Source organism: Oryzias latipes, chromosome 1 (assembly GCF_053564925.1).
Source record: "Oryzias latipes strain Hd-rR chromosome 1, Olatipes_Hd-rR_3.1".
Taxonomy (NCBI): domain Eukaryota; kingdom Metazoa; phylum Chordata; class Actinopteri; order Beloniformes; family Adrianichthyidae; genus Oryzias; species Oryzias latipes.
The window spans coordinates 13,949,163-13,966,592 of NC_136237.1; the positions used below are offsets into that span (position 1 = coordinate 13,949,163).

At 38.7% G+C, this 17,430-nt stretch overlaps 2 long non-coding RNA genes across 2 annotated transcripts; one reads left to right on the forward strand and one right to left on the reverse strand.

Moving 5' to 3' along the window:
• The first annotated feature begins 705 nt into the window (after positions 1-705).
• Positions 706-6,115, forward strand: LOC144994019 (uncharacterized). The gene is made up of 4 exons (XR_013657365.1): positions 706-3,051; positions 3,250-3,836; positions 3,957-4,125; positions 4,495-6,115. It is a non-coding gene; the product is annotated as an uncharacterized LOC144994019 (long non-coding RNA).
• Positions 6,116-12,878: 6,763 nt separating this feature from the next.
• LOC111947767 (uncharacterized) lies at positions 12,879-15,475 on the reverse strand. The gene is made up of 4 exons (XR_002873695.2): positions 15,172-15,475; positions 13,991-14,065; positions 13,628-13,681; positions 12,879-13,550 (listed from the first exon to the last, which is right to left on the reverse strand). It is a non-coding gene; the product is annotated as an uncharacterized LOC111947767 (long non-coding RNA).
• Between the last annotated feature and the right edge of the window lie 1,955 nt (positions 15,476-17,430).

Here is a 17,430-nt window from a genome sequence, read left to right on the forward strand (position 1 = left end):
TTGAGTAACAGCATTTTACTTTCTACTAAACACAAACACTCACATGTAGACCGCTGATTGCTCACCGCTGCACAAACACAGACGTTTGTATGCATGCAGGTATACCTGATGTATGAAATATGCATGTGTTTAGGTTTACAAATATGTGTGGATCTTCATATGTTAGACCAGGGGTCACCAACCCTGTGCGCGCCCACGAGCACCCCTTGTGGCGCCCGCAGGGAATGCACCCAATTTTTTTTTCTTTTAATTGAAGCAAATATTCAACAAACAATCACGGCATGTCTGTCAATGACAACAATATTAATTCTGATATAAAGGTAGACAAAAAAAAATCAAAACAAATATAACTTAAAAAAATAATCAATAAAAATAAGGGTCTATTACAAAAGTTTAAATAGATCAAATAAAGGACACAATGTCTTCTTATGATTCATGTAATGTAAAGATTTAGAGAATAGGTAGAGACGGTTGAGTAATCCATTAATGTGAGGTTTCACCCTTAAGAATTTACAAGTATGAATAAAATGCTTTGAAATTACAACCAGTGCATTCAGATTTTTTTCAATTAATTGTAATCGAATTTTAATTGTATTCCAATTTAAGGGTTAATGATGATATTTTTGGATTTGAGCCAATTATGAAAAGAAGACCAAAACTCTTTTACATGAAAAAATTCAAAGAATAGATGTTCCACAGTTTCTACATCATTTCCACAAAAGACACAAAGATCACTGTCCCAGTTAAAGTGAGAATGTAAAAACTGATTGGAAGGGTAAACAGGTCCTGTGGCGCCCTTCATACCACTTAGTGCCAATGAAATAGCCCTTAGTTTCAAAAAGGTTGGTGACCCCTCTGTTAGAGCATGTACTCTGTTAGAAAAAGAGGTACAATACAGGTCCATTTTTGTTCCCTAAGGCAGTGTTTTTCAACCAGTGTGCCAAAGTGTGCCGTGGGAAATTACCCTCATTAATCATTCACTGATCTAAAAACATTTTCCATCTCCAGGAAATCAGCTCTTTGTTCATCCAAACAGGCCCTGATAAAACACTGAGTAGTGAGGAATATAAAAGATCTTAAAATTACTTTTTCTTTGTGTTTATTTGATTCTATTAAAGACATTTTGATAAGAATGACGGTATTTACCTGCAGCTATAGCGGTTTGCGGGAAAGTCCCGCCCCTTTACCTGTCTCCGCCATTCATTGTTGAAGGCTTAATCACATGTCAGCAGTCTGACCAATCAGAAGTGGTTAAAGTCTTCACTTCCTTGTTCTTAATTCTGCTCATAAATTCTCTCAGTTCCAACAAAAATACCAGCTAAAGCTCGTCTTTAGCGGTGTAGCTTTCCACAGAGTCCGGTGTCAGACCGTGAACAAAACAATGAAGCTCACAGACGCGAGTCTTTCTGCCCTTTTTGGGCAGTTTTCACACTACATCTCCCATGATGCATTGGCTTAAAGGGCCAGTGTCCCAGCGCACAATGAGTGCGCGTGAAATGTCTAGAAACCTCAACGGACAAACAAACAGTTTCTAAATTTTCTAATTTAACTTTTATTTCATCTCTTAGAAAAAAACAGCCGCAACTTCCTGCTTTTTTGGCCACAATTATCACAAAATGCACGTGAGATTGCGGGGGGGGGGGGGGGGGCTGTCGATCAATAGAGACCATGAATTTTTTTTTTTTTTTGGATGCTGGTGTGCAGGTGGGATTTTTGTCAAGGTTAAAGTGTGCCGTGGCTCAAAAAAGGTTGAAAAACACTGCCCTAAGGTACAAACTTTGCATATGTACCCTTAAAGGTACAAAAATGTATCTTTAAGGTACAATTGTGCACCCTTAAGGTACAATTATGCACCTTCCATTGTACATTGTGAGGTTTTCGAGGTGTAAGGTACATATTTGTCCCTTACATATTTGTACCTTAATGTTTAAATATAAAATGGCAGGAATTAGTGGATGCTAAAAATGTCATCTCTCAATATAGAAACACAAGTTAACCTATACTATCAAACTCAACAATTATCAAACTAAATTTAACTCTAAAGTTTTGAGATATGGGCAAAATAAATAAGAATGTTTTTGTTTTGTGAAGTGTCCCTTTGAATCATTTTTAATCATGTTAATGAGGACTATGGAATCATTTTCATTCACAAACAGTATTGAAGAATTTGATTTTCAAACCCCTCACCCTATTTATATTAGAATAAAACATACAAATAATTGTTAACATTTAAGTTGTGTTTTATTGAAAGGATCTAGCTACAGGCTAACCTTGACTCGGCCGAAGCATAAATATTGCAGCGTGGAAGGATACATGAGTGAATCGACAATGATCCAACGGTCAGTCTCTGTCAGTGTCGATCAAAGGTGGGAGGATGGCGCTTCGACATTTATCCACGGAGGATTTAATCACGGAGTTATTTCATTTTGGGATCAAGGTCACTGAAGTTGAGAGAAGTAAATTCAAAGGTAAAGTATTTGAAATTTTTATTAGTGTTTGTGGTGTTAATTCAAAGTTGGAAGTTAACTTTACTGTTAGCGCTAGCCAAGTTCATACTCTGTCAACAACATTAGCTAGCTAGACTCACTTTGACGATTGCCATGATTATTAATGTTAACATCAGTTAAAACATTATTAAAAAATAATAGTATAAATAAATATTATAAGTAAGTTAGCGGTACTATCTTGGCTATAGTTCACCATCGAGCTAACGTTAACTTTTCTGCGGCAAAAACGCTTCTTATCCAACTCTGCCGCTGAAAAGTTAACGTTAACGTGAAATATTAATAAAATATTTCACAACAAAAGACAAATGAGCGGGAAAAACGTTTTTTTCTCTCACATTGTATGAAACCATGGCCCTGATCAAAATGTAAGTTTTGCAACCCAACTGGATCACGCCATTTAAGTTATTAATACTATGTCTGATGTTACATTCCTCACCTTATTATTGCATCGCTGTTACAGGTTTACGTCCAATGATGACTATGTGAAAGTGTGTAAGGCCCTGATTTTGAAATACCTTTTCTTAAAGGACAAAGAAGACCATGGGTATGTGAGTTGACAGAATATTAATTGCCAACCTTTATTTATTATACTAGAGTACTAATCCAGTCAAGATATTAACTATGTTTTCTGCATTTTGTTGCACACATTGTTTTACCATGTATTTTCATGCTTGTGCTTTCAGTTTTCTGCAAGTGGTTTGTATGCTTATTTAATTGTTCTGTTTTATACTCTTTTAAATAGAATACCTGGCACATGTCTCTCAAACGTAAGTTCAAATATAAGCGGGTGCCGCTCGTAGATGATGAAGAGGTGAGAAAAATGAGTCAAAAAATTTGGTCATCACAGAAAGCCTTTACAACTGGAAGAAAACACAAGTAAACGAGCCAAGGCATCAAAGGTCAGAGCATCTTCTTTGGTTTGCTTTGTATCTATGTGTGCATGTTTTACACACAAGCAGTGTAACCCAATGGCTAGCCCCTTAACCCGGAATGGAATATAATGGTCCCCCCTGTAAAGTGCTTTAAGTAGCTATGATAAAGCGCTATATAAAATGTAATAAATTATTAGGGGCTAATTTTTCATAAACATTAAAAAAGGTAAAAGCAACTGTCAAATGAGCAAATGTTTGTCATCCCTCTGTGTCGTAGAAGGTGGATATTGGGGAGGATGATACCTCAGTAGCGAGCCATGTGAAAGTCCTGCAGGACCAGATGCCCGAATGGTGGAGGAACGGATGATGAGGACATTTGCTTGGAGAAGGCGAGAGATTGCCAATGGGATGACTGTCAAAGAAGCCATTAAATCCATTCCTTAACAGTCCATGCGGGGTGTGTCTCCATTTATTTCCTTAAATTTGTGTTGGGAATTCATAGTTATATTACTAAAGGCTGTCTTTTTTTAATTTTTAAAATCCTATGATAATGTTGTGACATGTTTCCATGTTGCAGCTATTTCAGGAAATGGGCCGGCTTCATGATGAAATGAATATCTGCCGAAGATTCGAAGATGGCTTTAAGGTCCTAGTACCCAGAGTGCTTAGCTTGACTCAACGGAATTCTCCCCTTGCAGATTTGGCTTTGGAGGAAAGAGAGGCTGCCCTCACCGAAGATGTCCCTGGTAAGTGACTGACTGATCAGCCATGGTGAAATGAACTGTTGTTTTTTTTTTTAATGAATGTTTGTGGTAGATTTAAGGTAACTACTTAATGACCTTTATGATCGCTTAAAGAACAAGTTTGTGTGGCGACTTCTCTGACGCTGCCACTTTGGTCTAATAATCATATTTTGTGTCGCCATATTTCATTTTTTGTTGTCCCAGCCTTAGCCCCTAGTTGTTTTGATTGTTAGAAATCAATAATTAATCAATATTGAACTTACTTATTACAATTTTCACAAATTGTGACTGTAAAGCTGCTTTGACACAATTTGCATTGTAAAAGGCGCTATATAAATAAATGTGACTTGACTTGACTTGAATCTCTTGCAGGAACAGCCACCATCGCCATATCCTACTGTACAACTCGAAGCTGTCACTGACTGGAGAAGTGTGCTGACTCAAAGGGTCCCTGCAGTGGTCAAAGTGGATGGGTGGTCAGTGTGCAGGGCGCTTGGTTTGGAGGAAAGTGTTATTGCTGCTTTTTGTGATTAACTTTATCTACAACATTGTATATCCATCTCGACTGAAGAACCCCTTGATTTTCATTTAGCGGTATGTTCTAAAAATGTTTGAGGTTAATGATAATGCCTCTACCTGTTAGTGTGACCAGGGTAATCAACATTTTAGCTTAATCAACAACCGCAATGCCTACATCATTCAGCTGTCCTAAATGCTCTCCATGCTCACATTGATGAAGTTTTGAGGTGATGGATATTCATGCTTTCGATACATACAGTACTGTGTTGATGATAAACTGTTTGTTAGTATGCAGCATTTATGTTAAGGTGTGTTGGGAGAGTTGTATAGCATTGTGGATGAGCTCAAAGCTTGTGTTTTTTAATCCAGAACATCAAGTGTCATGTAGTTTATTATTACTAGTTTATTACTATTTATTCACTACCAAAAACAGTGACTTGCCTGATAAAGGGTTTTAAGTGACTCTCTTTACTTTGGTGTGGTGTGTTAAAGTGTTTTGCTTGGTCTTTGAGTTTGAATAAACTTATGTGTTTCTGCACTATATTGCTGTTCTTATTAGTGATATTCATGAAATTGAAAGAAGGAAAATATAAATGGTTCCATTGTATTTATTCCCTGTATCTGATATCGCTGTTCATTTTGTTGAGTGGCAGTAAGTTGTCAGTTGGTCAGTGAAATGCTTCTTAAAAAATGTAACTAATAATTTTTTAATGTTTTTTTTATATCAGACATGAAATCCTAAACATTGTGGCATTTTATTTTGAGATGTTACATTGTATGGTTGTGAGATGAATTATTATTGAATCTGTGAATTAAACAGTTTTCCATTTAAGGACTAAAATAAATGTCTAATATTCAGTTAGTTGTTGTTGTTTGTCTTTATTTTCTTTCACTCTTTAAGGAACAAAAAGGAACTTTTTTTTTTTTTTGTCACTGGGGCGGTACCTTTATGGGACAAAATTGTACCTTTTTCCAGAGGTACTTTATTGTACCTTTGTCTAAGGTACATTATTGACCCTCAAAGGTACAGTATTGGCCCTTAGAAGGTATAAACAAGTAAGGTACAAATTTGCTCCTCTGACTCAAGGTACAATAATGTACCTTTGAGGGTACCACCCCAGTGACAAGCTTTTGTTCCTTAAAGGTACCGTTTTGTACTTTTTTTTCTGAGAGTGTAGGGTGTTGCAAAGAATGGTAATTTGTGTGCTTATTTGTGTTTGCATATTGGTGTCTCTATTATGCACAGACAATTTACTTGGCAGTGTTGTGCAAAGCTGTTGATGTTAGTAAATTTGGTTATGACCGTGTCTTGCATCCACTTGTTCTTGATGTCAAAACTTTGGAACTAGAGGGAATCTTCATTCCATTACTAGGAAAGTGTCTAAAATGTACGTGATTCAGGTTGTTGCAGCAGACAACTTAGGTGTTCACAGTATAGCTGGTTTTAATGAAACCTTTTCCAGTGGGTATATCTGCTGTGTTTGTACTGGAACAAGAACAGAGATCCAAACGAAAGAGGTAAAATCTGGTTTGTTCACTGTCAGGTCCACAGAACTTCATGACAGTCATGTGAAATTGGCAAAGAATGGTAGCAGTTATTTTGGTGTGAAAAGACAGTGCTTTATCACTGAAATGTTAGACCACTTCAGTGTACACACAGGCTATCCCCCAGATATTATGCATGATGTTTTTGACGGCATTGTGCCTGTGGAGCTTGCGCAGTGTGTGGCAATTCTGACATCAAATAAATATTTCAATCTTGAAACCCTCAACAACTCTATCCTGCATTTTCCATACAAGTGGGCAGACAAGACCAACAGGTCACATGTGATACCATCTACATTTTCAACCAGAGGAACAATTGGGGGAAATGCCACTGAAAACTGGGCTCTGTTAAGATTTCTCCCATTCACAGTTGGACATCTGGTGCCAGAAGGTGAGATTCCATGGGAAATACTGTTAGACTTAAAAGATATTGCTGAGCTTGTGGTTGCTTCAGAACACACAGATGAGTCAATTGCTTATCTTGAGAGCAAAATTACTGAGCACTGACAAAAGTATCAGAAACTCTTCCCAGATGTTCAGCTTCTCCCAAAACATCATTATTTAGAGCACTATCCTGAACTGATAAGAAAGTTTGGTCCCCTTGTGGCCCTCTGGACAATGCGCTTTGAGGCCAAACACAGTTTTTTTAAGCAAGTTGCACGTCACACCAATTGCTTCAAAAATATACCTCTCTCACTTGCTGCTAAGCATCAACTTGTCATTTCATATTACTTAAGTTCAGCCACATATGAAAAACCTTCTACTGAAGTCACCAACAACTCAACAGTTCCTGTGGATGTTTTGAAACATGAAATTGCTCAGTCAATTGAAAGCTGGTACAACTGAGGTACACTTTTCCAAATATGTGTCAAGTAAAGGTCTTACCTTCAGAAAAGGGATGATAGTTGCTCATAGATTTACAAGTGGGTTGCCTGACTTTTCAGAGATTCTTCAGATTTGTATTGTTCAGGACAGACTATGTTTTATTGTTAGAAAACTTTCCGGGTGGGACAGGGAACATTTCAGAGCATTTGAATTGACTGCAAGTCCAGCAAGGGAAAATGCATTGGTTAAACTTGGTGACTTGACTGATGACTACCCTTTGGCAGACTATTATGTTGGACATCTGAGACTGGTGACATTAAAAATATATATTCACATCAGGTAAGTTTCTCTTTTCTCCTGTCCACTTGCATGATGGATAATTCGTGAATGTCCATCTACCTCCCTCCCTCCTCCAATATAAAAAAATGAATGTGTACATGTGTGTGTGTGTCTATGTTTGTGTGTAGCATGGGAGATACTGGTGTAGGAAGTTGACATGAGCTGTTGTGATATTTTTACTTTTTCAATAATTCCCTGTTACGATTTTTGTCTCTTTCTTCGTTCAGGCCGTTGTGAAATGGCTGCTCCAGTGATGCTACGAATCATTTTTGGAGAAAAGGATTCTCAGAGATTGCTTTCCAATGGGATGCCAGAGTCTGTCGGTGAACTTATGCAAGAAATGAAGAGACAATGTGCAGTAAATAGGGACTTCAGGCTTCAGGCTTCAATTCATGGGTCCTGAGTTTGGAAATGAATTCACCAATTTGGCATCAATATCAGACATCCAGCACAAAATTTCCATCAGAGTCATCTTTAAGTCTGTTGCAAATGATTCCTCAGTTCATCCATTCCCATCAACTGCTGCCACCTTCTCTCAAGATGACTTCTCATCCCTGTCATCGGCTGGGAGCTCATGTGATACAGACATATTGTCTTCTCCAGGGGCCACCTCCTCAAGATCCACTGCATGGCCCGTTGTATTTTCCATCCCCCAGTTTTCCTATGATGTGCAGCTCCGACTGGGCAGGGCCAACATTGCTTTGAAAGAAACTGGTGCTTTCTTAAATCCTAATATTGCATTCAAATCTGCCATTCTTGATGGGTTATGTGAAGCAACTATCCAACACAAAGTGTACCTCTCAGACAGGGAGTTTGATAAGGTAGCAGAAGCTCTTGTAACTGCACACCCATGTTTGAAGGAACCAGTTTCTGCCACTGGCTACGGTGGATGGAAGACAAGCCTGAAATATAAACTTGCCAACTACCGAACCAAGCTCAGACAAATTGGGTGTCCTGAAGTTACTGTGAATTCCTTAAACCATAAACCTGATGGGAAGTGCAGCCCTGCATATGGTGTAAAAAAAACCTCAAAAAGCTGAGGTGAATTACTATCCCACTTATCCAGTTGGCGAAACGGCAGAAACACTAGAACAGATGCGAGTGGCCCTCCTGTCAGAAGTCAAGAAAAGAAACAATGAGCAGAAGTTGGCACACATGATGGAGATGACCTTTGCACTTAGAAGGCAAGAAGTCGTTCAAGAAGCACCTATGATTGCAGAGTTCAAAACAAGGTGGCCAGCTGTCTTTCATGTGCGAGAGGCAAGTAAAAGAGTCTAAGAACATCATCATTTAACAGAAGACTGACAAATCTACACAACTGTAAAATCCCTAAAACTAAATTATGTTTCGTATCACTGTTTTTGTAGGTGAGTGCTGAATTGAAGAGAATCAGAACAATTCCTTTGCTGTCAAAGTTCTTCTCTGCGCTGGATAACCACTCTGCAAACCCGATGAAGGCCTTTTCCAAGAAAGGTGGAGAACAAGGGAGAAAAATCAAGACCATTATGGCAGCTATAACCAAGGTATGATACCAATTTAAGACATTTTTCTGAGAAAGTTGAATTGCAATAAAAATTTGAGTTAATGAGAATTTCAAGGTATTGCACTGTATTTATGTACATTTTTCGCATCCATTTTTTAAAATTGTGATTGCAGTAGTGTATATCAACCTAAAATTTGTATGTTCTAATTTGCTGAAACGTATGTGTCTCACTCTGTGAAACTCATTATTGATGTTCTGAGATTTATCTAATACTTTTGTTTTTGTGATCTGTGTACTCAGTCTGACAATATCCAGGTTAAAAGAGAGTGCATCCTCAAAGCCCTTTGTGTCTACCTGAATGAAGATCCAGAGAAGCTTGTCAAGAAATACTTGGTGTGTCCATTTTTTAATTTTCATTTTATTTATAAAAAAGAAAAAAAAAGAAATGTCAAACGTTAAAATTTAACTTCTTCCAAACTGGACAGTAACCACTGTTACATGTGCCAAGTATCTTTGATCAGATCAAAGATCGGATTAGAATTCAACCGTGTATATGGGGCCAAAAAAAACCTTTCCGATTATAAAAAACGTTTACATACGTCACACTTTCGGTCGGAATAGATCATTCAGGCATGTGCAGAATTCTCTAAAATACCGGAAACGACCATAGAAGAAGAAATGGCTAGTTCCGTTGTAAACAAGCAAACCTGCAGCATAGAGCGAGATGATCGTTTAAACATGCTTTTATTATTATGAAGCACCTTTTCGCTCATCATTTTATTTTTAATCCGTGTGGTCAGTGCTATTTTGTGGTGAAACGGAGCTGGAAGAAGGGTTAGGAGTAGGCTAACACGTGCTAACAATATTTCGCCTTAGATGAACATGTTATTCCCACATGTTTACGTGCAACCATCTTGGTTGCACGTAAACGTGGGAATAACATCAGCTTTTATTTTGTCTGGGCACAACTGGAAACACGAACCCATGTGATTGTTTACACGGTTTCTCAGAACTGCACGGCATTTCTGCTTTGAAAAACCGCCTTCGCCAGCTTGTACACTACCCCAAACCCGTTGTGTGAGCTAGCGGTCCGAGCTTTGCTCAGAGACACAGTTCTACCGGTAGATACAGTTCTCCTGAGTCCGGCAGCTCGCTCACGCAGAGCGGCGGGGACGCACTGCAGTCTGAAGCCTCCCCCGGAGCGCACACGTAACAAAGCACCCTTCCCTGCTTCACTCCAACACAGTCTATGCATAAGGTTAAACAATAGCAGTAGAGACCCACAATCGAAATAAACTGTTTACATGCACCATGATTGGATCAACAATCGGCATAACCCACCTATCTCCATCGGATAGAAATTTAGATCCGAACAAGTCTGATCAGTGCAGACCATTCTGAACAACGTGTTTACATGATGCATTTTTATTCTGATCAGGCGTTCATACCGATTACTTTTGTCCATGCCCTTTTTTAAAATAAGGCAATAAACCATGATGTGAAAATTTGTATTTATTTTACCACTTATAGATTTTTTTTCTTTGAAGTTGCCTATTTCAGATAACAATAGTTTATTTCAGATAAATTAAAATTTAATCAACACCCATCAGTGTTAGCAATATGTAATCTGGAAATCTGTTGAAATGAGATTCTGTATTCTCCAGGTTGGGTAGAATTTGGGTCTGGATGGGGCTTTCAAGATATAGAATCACAAAGTGTTTTACAGTAAACATAAAGGCAAGAAACACACGATATAATACACATATAGAAATAAGACAAAGTTAAGAAAACGCCATTTTAAAAAGATACGTTTTAAGCTACATTTTAAAAGAAAGTACTGAGTCCACAGATCTGAGGCTAAGAGGGAGGGAATTCCAGAGAGATGGAGCGACCGCTGTGAAGGCTCTGTCACCTTTTGCTTTCAACCGAGTTCTTGGAATAGCCAGCAGACCCTGGTCACAAGATCTCAGGGACCTGTTGGGAGTGTAAGGCTGTAGGAGGTTTGTTAGGTAAACCGGTGCTTGGCTCTTCAAAGCTCTGTACGTTAGTACCAGGATTTTAAAATGCACTCAGTAACAGATGGGGAGCCAATGAAGCTGGTTCAGCAAGGGGGTGACATGTGAATACGTCGAGGATTTTGTTAAGAGCCTAGCAGCAGCGTTCTGGACAACTTGAAGCCGTTCCAGAGATTTTTCATTTAAACATGTGAAAATGGAGTTGCAATAGTCGAGGCGTGTTGAAATAAAAACATAGATGAGCATCTCCATTTCTGAGCGTGACAGAATAGGACTCAGTTTAGCAATATTCTTCAAATGATAGAAACAAGAGCGAACAAGTGAGTTAATATGACAGTCGAGAGATAATACAGGATCTAAAATAACACCGAGGTTCCTGACAGAGGGTTTAATAAAAGATGCAAGTGGCTCTCGACTATCTGAGGCAGGCATTTGTCCGGAGCGCAGACGAGGACCTCAGTTTCAGATTCATTTAGTTGAAGAAAGTTGTTGCTCATCCAGCTCCTGACATAGTCCAGAGACATGAGTAGAGTCTGTATTTTAAAAACATCCTGTGGTTTAAAAGAAACATATAGCTGAATATCATCAGCGTAAAAGTGGTAAGAAAGATCCTTAAAATAACTTAAAATATGCTGTAAAGGCAGCAGATATAAGTTAAAAAATAATGGTCCCAATACAGACCCTTGTGGTACACCACAGGTAATTAATGCTGAGGAAGATTTTAATTTGGAAAGACCTACATAAAATGACCTTCCTGACAGGTATGAGGCGAACCAATTTAAGGCGGATCCTGATATCCCGACCCAGTGCTTTAGTCTATCTAGTAGGACGTGATGGTCAATAGTGTCAAAGGCTGCTGTCAGGTCCAGCAGCAATAGCACAGAGCAATGTCCTGTATCGCTTTCCATCAGGATGTAGTTTGTGACTCTAAGAAGGGCTGTCTCCGTAGAGTGAGCTTTACGAAAACCTGACTGAAACTGATCGGGATCCCGTGACTCTCCAAAGCAGCCGTGAGCTGCGTGGCAACAACTTTTTCTAAAATTTTAGAAATAAATGGAAGGTTGGAGATGGGTCTGTAGCTGCTGAGAAAGGACGGATCAAGCTCAGGTTTTTTGAGAAGAGGACGAATGACGGCTTTCTTGAAGTTGTCAGGGACTTGTCCAGACAGCAGGGATGAGTTTATTATTGTCAGGACACAGGGGCCAATGGACTGAAAACCTCCTTAAAGAGAGATGTGGGCAACACATCAAGAGAGCAGGAGGATGTCTTCATTTTACTAACTAAGCTGACTAGCTCAGATAAAGAGATAGGTAGATACTTATCTAAAATTACAGACCGTGCTGGGCTGGGGACCGAAGCAGCCCCAGGACGCAGAAAACCTTTCACTGATCTGACTTTTTCGATAAAAAAAAAATAAAAACCTATCACAATCATTGTTCGAACGAATGGGAGCAGCAGGTAGAATGGGCGTGACAATGTTACTAATGGTGTGAAATAACACCTTGGTGTTACCTCTACTTTTAGAGATAAGATTAGCCAAGTAAACTGACCTCGCATCCCTGACAGCACTGTTAAAACACTGAAAAAAAAGACCTGTTGGATTGACATAAAAAAATCATGGACAGCGGTTGCGCGCAAAAAAATCATGTTGAACCAATATAATTATTGCTCATAATAAAATCATGTTCTACTGTAATGAATGCTTCTTTGTTTCTGCACCTAATAATTTTACATAAACAAACAAGATTTTATTATGTCATTTACCATAATTTTTTCAAACATTTAAAACGCTATTATTTGTTTGAAATCACCTACATAGTTCATTTAATTTATAAATTATTTTAATAAAATTTAAATTGAAAAATAAAATTGCAATTGCAGATTATTATTTAAAGCAAATACTTTCTTGTGCATTATGAAAATCCAATGAACATATGACACTGAACACAATTTCAGATTTAACTTTTTTATTATCTAAACTTGAAAAATATGTTTACAGTGTAGCATAAAATGACAAATCACAATAAATTGGGCTTGCCATTTTTATTAAACAGAAGATAACAGAGCCAAAGCAAACAGCTGGAATCCCTTCTTAGGAAAAAGTTAAACTATTTAAAGGTCATTTTATTCAAAGAGTCGGATCTTTAAGCCTGAAACCTTAGACACCACTTTGCCTTACAACTCTAATACAGTTTTTTTTTTATTACCTCAAAGGTGTGTGACGGAATGTCCAAGGGAGAGAACCCAAGAGCAGGAAGAACGACCCAAATCCAATAGTTCACTCGAAGGGGCTTTAATGCCAGAGAACCATAACACCAGAGCGTAGAACGAAGACGCTCCGACACAGAAACAAGATCAGACACTGCATAAATAGACAAACCAATCAACATAATACACAACACCTGTGACCAGCGGGAGAGCTCAAGAAGGGAAGGGCCTCCAGGAGATCATAGCAGGAGCAAAGTCACGGGCCCCATGACAAGGTGTTTCTGAGATGAGGATGGTAATCAGATTTGTGCTGTAAATAAGGCCAAAAAAGCCTTGGCATCTGCCACTCAGACACTTGGTGGGTCGACCACCACAGCCTGGGAGATGTGGACCACGAGAATGTCCTCTTCCTCACCACTGCCAGTTTCCATTAGGAGGGAAATTCCCACCGTGGTGTCCTCGATTGCCTCCTGGATTGCTGCATGGTCTTCATTCTGAAGAACACAGAAGATATTTGTGTGCACAGTTCACATTTGAAGTTTAGTTAAAGCGTCTAGATTACACAACTCACCTATACTTTGAATAAACCCCTGAACTTGCTTATATTGGCGAGAAGTTCAGCAGTCTGAAATACAAAGAGTCAAAAAATTTTAAATTCACATGAAAACTTTGGAAAAATACAATTCTTACTCTTGGCTCATCAATAAATGTTATAGTTACTGTGTTAACAAAATCATTATATCCTTAGTGTCATGTTAACAGAGGTAGTGGGATAACTGATCAATCATCAATTTCATTATTTATTATGTATGTATCTCTCTGCATAAAAGGTGCGTGTAAAGAGTAGGGCTGGCAATCTTGGTTACCTCCCGATTCGATGACAATCCAGGAGACAATAATTCCAATAATATATAGTAAATGCATGGTGACCCACCTGACTCAGTGAAGACTGGAGCATGGACCCCAGCATGATCAGGGAGGAGCAGTTGGAAGTGTTGTGTGATGAGCTCTGTAATCAGGACAGAGGTTTATTAGTTAAATTTCAAATATATATAGAGAGTGAGACTTCCACAGCTTTGTTGTATCATTTTAATAACTAAACATGCATTGGTTTGAAATAAATAGCTGCAAAAATATTCTGAAGAAATTAGACCAGAAAGAACATTAGACACCTCCTCCCCCCACAGGATTCAAACCAGGCTTATGAGAACCCGCGAATTTTGAAATGGAAACTGCAAAACTAAACTAGCAGATCGGGAGTGGATAATCCCCCCCACCCATAAAGGATTCCCATATTAATTTATCACAAATGGGAGGAATATGTGAAGTAGGATTACAGACATTATTATAAGGCAGTAAACTTTTTACTACACATTATACACTTGTTCCAAAAGGACATGAATATTTTCACTCCATTAAACTCTCAAAGCTAAAATAAAAATATGTTCAGCATCATAGAATGAAAACAAAGCTCTGATTGAAACCAAAGACTTATGTAAACTGGACACACCGAACGCATTCTGTGCACGAGACGCGCACGGAGAATGATTGACAGCTGACTGAGACAGAAGTGCGGTGCTGTTTGCTGGTCAAATAATGCCGTCCTTAAACTAGCTCATGGTGGAACGGTATGGAAAAACTAAATAATGACAATAGTAATGATAGCTTCTCACATTTTCCTTCAATTTCGGTCTCCACAACGCAGAATTTAGCAAAAAGAAATCCACTTAGTGACGATGAAAATTCCCCTGGCAGAGTTTCTGCCTGTGGAAAAAAAAAAAGCCGTGCCCACAAGCGCCCACTGCCCTCTGTCAAAAGCGAATTCCTACGGCATAACTACTCACCACTCTTCCCCGTACATCATTTGAAATCACCGCGTTTACAGCTGAATCTGCCTGCGACGTGAAAGTACAATTTACCGCGCACACACACCTCCCCCTACCTGCCGTCCGAGGGCTGCGGCCGGCAGGGACAAAAGTGGCGCGCAGAGCCTTAACTTTGATAACTACGACAAAAGTGGATTACAAAGCTCTTCCCCGTGGAAAAAAATAACACTAATGATACATTTACGCCTTCCACTTTCTTAAATTAATTTGTTAGAGTAAATTAACTTACCTTTTTTAAGTTCCTCCAGCCAGAGCAGGTGCTTGTAGCTTCTCTAAAATGGCTGACTGCAAAGTTTCCCCTCCTGGAATTCTTCTTCACCGATGGGGTTTACTTATCCAAAATTAAGGGGCAAAGGATCAAGCATAACTATTTCATGTTTTGTCAACATGATTTAAATATATAAAAGTAACACAGCAAGAAATGATGTGTGATTTTCAAGATTATATTATGTTTCGAAGGTAAACATAATTTGTTCATATTAAACAAACATGTTTACTATTTGTAAATTGAACAACCCCACTTTTCCCGTTTTTTCAGTGAAGAGACTAGAAGGTCCTTCAAATGAAGCAAATTTACAGGTAGGTGGTTTTTTTTCCAAAGACGTTCGGCTTTTCTGCACGACCGCTTAAGGTGACGAATACTGTCATTTAGCCAAGGGGATGCCTTTATAACAGGGGCTAGTTTAGTTTTAATAGGACAGATGTCGTCTAGAATGGACACACAGTATCTGTTAAAATGATCTATTAAAAGATTAACATCAGTGCCTGGAGATAAAAGCAAGTAAAAAGCTTCAGAAAACACATCAGCTGAGGAGGAGTTTAGGAAGCGAGAACTAATTTCTCTGCGCGCAGGCTGCAGCCGCAGAGTGAAAGACAAGTTAAGAAAAATACAGTGATGATCAGAAATAAAATGTCTTCGGATAAGATACTATCAATATGTACCCCTAATGTAAAAACCAGGTCGAGAGTGCGACCTTTGGCATGTGTGGACCCAGACACATGTTGAGTAAAGTTAAAAGAGTCCATGACGCTGATAAAACCTCTGGCAAAGAGGTCAGAGTCATCATCAATGTGTATGTTAAAATCACCTACTATAATAATACTGGGCAGCTTCATAGTGGAGGATAAGAAATCGCTGAGCTCCTTTAAAAAACAGACTGTTGGGTCCAGGTGGGCGGTAGACAATGGCACAATGTAGAGGCATCTTGTCTCCAACTTTGATCAGCTGCAGCTCGAACGATGAAAACTGTCCGATGTTCAAGGAGCGAGATGCCTCCGGAAGACCGCAACCACGCCCCCTCCATGTCCCCGATGGAAATTGGATGGAAATAAACTGTCCAACAACGCACAAATCCTCAAAACACTGCTTTCCCGTTGATGAACCTTGTTTTAAGCCCCATCATTTTTTAATGGGGACTTTATGATTTTTCTTTCAAAAAAAAATACAAATAAGACAAGAGAATCACATTTTGTAATTAAACTGCACTTTTATTTTGAAATAAAAATTTTAGACAAAGTCTGGAAATACTTGGAAATGACTAAAGCACCAGAGCAATTTTGTTTCCCGTATGTTGGTTTTTCACTCTGCTGGTTTGAACTGTTAAACCCCTTAGCAATGGAAGGTGAAATTGTTCATCTGTTTTGTGTAAAGTCTTTGTGATGCCAACTAGGAAGTAGACTTTGTAGTTTTCTTTTACAAGTTGTCTGTTAAAATATATTCTTAAATGTCATGATTGAAGTCAATATTTGGGATTGTGAATAATCTCTCTCTGTTTTTGGTTTCTCAGTCATCAGTGTTTTTTTTATTCTTGTAAAACCTGCACCGCCAGTGTTAAATACTACATGTGGTAATAAAAAATATTGTATTGACCTAACTTGAAATGCCTGTGTTGAATTACTTTAATTGCATGGAGTAATTGTACTGCTAAATAATTCGATTCAAGCTGTTACCTCTAGACTCTGTTGCCCCTTCCAGGCCCCCTCCTCCTTGGTTTGTTGTGGAACCTCAGTGCGGTTCCTGGGGGTGGGTGGGTGATGTCACGATTTTGATTTCTTTACTTTGGTCTTGGTTTGAGTTACTTCCTGTTTTATTTAGTAGGATTTCCTGTTTTGTGTTGGTTTCGAGTTCTACCTTTCCCCATCAGTCCTGATTTTACCTGTGTCTCGTCAGTCCTGTATGTATTTAAGTCTTGTCTTTCCCTTCCTCCCTTGCTGCTCAAAAGGTTAATGTTTCCCCGTTTCAAGTGTAATTACTATTTTGAGTTTCGAGTCTGCCTGCTTTCTGCAGTGGTTTTTGTTTTGTAGTTTTGGTTTGTTTATTAAAGTCCCTGTTCCCCTGCAACCTCCTGCCTCCTCATCCTCTCTGCGCCTGGGTACGTCCTCAACCTTCTCGTGTAACAATAACTTGTGCTACAGCAAAAATACCATAAAAATTTGGATTTGTAATAAAAAAAGAGCAAGAATGGGTATTCAGACGTACACAATGACT